This window comes from Enhydra lutris, unplaced genomic scaffold (genome assembly GCF_002288905.1).
Source record: "Enhydra lutris kenyoni isolate GAN:26980312 unplaced genomic scaffold, ASM228890v2 scaffoldscaffold28, whole genome shotgun sequence".
NCBI classification, from domain to species: Eukaryota; Metazoa; Chordata; class Mammalia; order Carnivora; family Mustelidae; genus Enhydra; species Enhydra lutris.
Genome location: NW_019154112.1, coordinates 26,898,235 through 26,901,812, shown reverse-complemented (window position 1 = coordinate 26,901,812; position 3,578 = coordinate 26,898,235). Strand labels below are relative to the sequence as shown.

Below are 3,578 nucleotides of genomic sequence, written 5' to 3'. Positions count from 1 at the left end.
CATTTCAACACAGGTGAATGTCTTTCCCCCACTATTTTAGACTCAAACTCCCATGCACATGCAATATATCATAAAGTTTCCAAGGCCACCATGTTTGTGCCATTTAAGGTCCATTCTGAGACATCTTAACAACTGGCTATACTCATTTCAACACAGGTGAATGTCTTTCCCCCACTATTTTAGACTCAAACTCCCATGCACATGCAATATATCATAAAGTTTCCAAGGCCACCATGTTTGTGCCATTTAAGGTCCATTCTGAGACATCTTAACAACTGGCTATACTAAGTATCTTGTATTCCTTCTCAACTACATTGTCTCCTCTTTTTCTGTTTTATACTCTACTTCTATTTTCCCATTTCTTGAAATACTGCAATATGATATTGAATGTGATAAAGATTTTGCTTACATTATCTCTGAGTCTTTGCAAAACCTTACAAAATTACCTTTCCATTGTACAGTTAAAAGAATTAAAGTTTCTCCACAACTACAAAGGAGCCTCAGGTCCTTAATATAAACCCTGATCTATTTGATGACAAGTTCACTCTATAAATCACTATATTGTGCTGTTTTCACTATCTATGGATTATTTTATGCTTGTATTAAAATACTATCTAATATACTGTTCATTCTGTCATGTTTTAACCATTGTCAGTATTGTTCTCTATCAATTTTCTACAACTCGCCCTCCAGCATGGTACCCCTCTGCTTGGATCACTCATCTAACATCTTCCGTTTAGACCGAATATTTTTTATTGTTTCTTTAATGACTTTGGGGTTCTACCAATAACCAAACCATACCATTGGGCAACTGATATGTACTATTCTATGAACACCTTTAAAGCCACTCACTCTGACACTTTGTATCACCCTTCCTGTTTCTTCGGTCCCATAAAGGCCAAATATAGGGCATTCTGTCCATTTCAGTACACATTATAACTTAGTATCTGTTTGAATGATCAAAAGGTAAAGGAAAGTTTGTGGTCATATTCATACACTAAGTGTCTTCATTACATTATTTAAAATTTTCTGCAATGCTTAGCAAATGGTATAGTCCCTACACATCTGAAGCACACCCATATTCCCATGTGACCTCAATGCTTTTGACCAAATAATCTATTCATCTTGGACTTTAGCCTCAGTGCCTTCTATAGAAATCATGATGAAATAGAAAGAGCAAATATGCTAGGATCCTGTATTCCAATATTTATATTCCACTTATCACACACAGTATACTAGTTGTGACCTTGGAAAACTCTCTCCTTTGATGTCATTTTCCTCTTGCATAGAAAGAGGCAAAAGCAGATATCTCAGTTTAATCTGGAGGATCAGATTATATATCTATAAACCTTCTAATTCTATAAACCTTCTATAAACCTTCTAATTCAAGCAATTCATTGATTTTAACTGAGTATACTCAACTAGCTTTTAAGTATGCCTGAAGAATTACTGTGTATTTTTTTTTTTTAAGATTTTATTCATCCATTTGACAGACAGAGATCATGAGTAGGCAGAGAGGCAGGCAGAGAGAGAGGGGGAAGCAGGCTCCCCGCTGAGCAGAGAGCCCGATGTGGGACTCGATCCCAGGACCCTGGGATCATGACCTGAGCTGAAGGCAGAGGCTTTAACCCACTGTGCCACCCAAGTACCCCTACTGTGTCTTTCTTTATTACTGTTTCCTTAGTGCCCAGGGTTGTGCTCAGTAGATCACTAGCCATTCAGTTTCACATGGTTATTGATTGACATACTAGCACCATGGGCTTAAGCATCCTCCCTAATCATATTTGAGGTCCTCACTTCCTCAATTCCCCTTCATTATGAATAACAACTATAACAGCTGGGGCGTCTGGGTGGAGCAGTCAGTTAAGCCTCTGACTAGTGGTTTCAGTCCCGGTCGTGATCTCGGGGTAGTCATCACAGAGTTGCTTAAGACTTTCTCTCCCTCTCCCACTGCCACCCTCCCCTCACACCCCCCCCCACATGTGTGCTGTCTCTCTGTCTCTCTCTAAAAAAAAATAAGCCTTTAAAAAATAATAATAATAATAGCTATAACATCAGCAACTATAGTAATTATAATAATACCTAAATTGGTAGACGAATTTTCAGTTTGTAGGGCGACTTACTGTTACATTATTACACAAAATCCTAACTGCCGTCTTTTGAGGTGCATATAATTAGCAAGCACAATATTTTACATCAGATTTTTTATTTTTTTAAAATTGTGGTTGTTATTGATTCCCTTGTATTTTCTCTTTTTGTTGTTGTTAAAGATTGGCAAATCACTTAAATTCTCTGAGTGGCAAGGTTCAGAAGCTATTAAGTAGAAAGTTAGTAATAAAATCTAGATCTTCTAAGTTTGAATTCAGTTCTCTTTCTGGCACATGTTGCACCTCTTGAATTCCCAACTTTCTAGGTCCAAATTGGAACACTTTTGAGTACCAATTTATATATTCATTGTTAGAGAGCCTGGATTGCCTCAAAGGATAGACCTCTCAAGAATATCTTAAAATCACTGTCATGTACTTCATTGCAGTACATATTTTTTTAAATATTTATTTTTAATTGATTCATAAAGCTATTGCTGAATTTCTTCACTAATGTATTAACTAATTCAACAAGGATTTTTTGTGATATTATTTCTTTAATTGCCATTTTATTCCTACTGTAACTCATTGCCCAGCATATTTTGAGACTATATCCTGGATCATTTTACAGATTCTGTTATTGACATCTCAAGAGATATTTACCATTATTCTCAATCATTCATCTTCCCTGGGCCTTATTTATTTATTTATTTATAAAAAAGTTTTGAGAGAGAGAGGAGAGCACATGAGAAGTTGGGGAGAGACATGTGGAGAGGGAGAAGCAGACTCCTTGCTGAGCTCAGAGACCAACATGGGGGCTCAATCCCAGGACCCTAGGACTATGACCTGAGCCAAAAAGAAACCACGACCTGAGTCGGATGCTTAACTCAATTTATTATGGAGTCTTTATTTCTGAATTTTAGAAATGAATTTTTTTAATTTATATTATTAAAAATAATTTAAGTACATAAAACAATCAAGCCCTAAAAAGTCAGAAGATCTACCTTAATAGTATTAATTTTCAAATTGAGTTGAAGGGTGCCTGAGTGGCTTGGTCAGTTGAGCAACCAAATCTTAATTTCAGCTCAAGTCTTGACCTCAGGGTTCTGGGATCAAACCCTGTGTGGGCTCTTGGTTTATTGCGCTCAGCAGGGAGTCTGCTTGTCCCTTTGCTCCTCCCCCTGCTCCTGCTCTCCCTCTCTTTCCCTCTCTCAAATAAATTAAAATCTTTAAAAGAAAATGAGTTGGGGAATCTCCACACTGAACACTGTGGAGATTCCTCAAGAAATTAAAAATAGAGCTTCCCTATGACCTTGCAATTGCACTACTGGGTATTTACCCCAAAGATACAGATGTAGTGAAAAGAAGGGCCATCTGTACCCCAATGTTTATAGCAGCAATGGCCATGGTTGCCAAACTGTGGAAAGAACCAAGATGCCCTTCAACAGACAAATGGATAAGGAAGATGTGGTCCATATGCACTATGGAGTATTA

The 3,578-nt window shown here is 37.3% G+C and overlaps 1 protein-coding gene across 1 annotated transcript in view; it reads right to left on the bottom strand.

Annotated features, from left to right (window-relative positions):
* Positions 1-3,578, bottom strand: part of LOC111152157 (defensin beta 114) — an 11,401-nt gene that overhangs the window by 7,370 nt on the left and 453 nt on the right. The gene's annotated exons all lie outside the window — the stretch shown is intronic.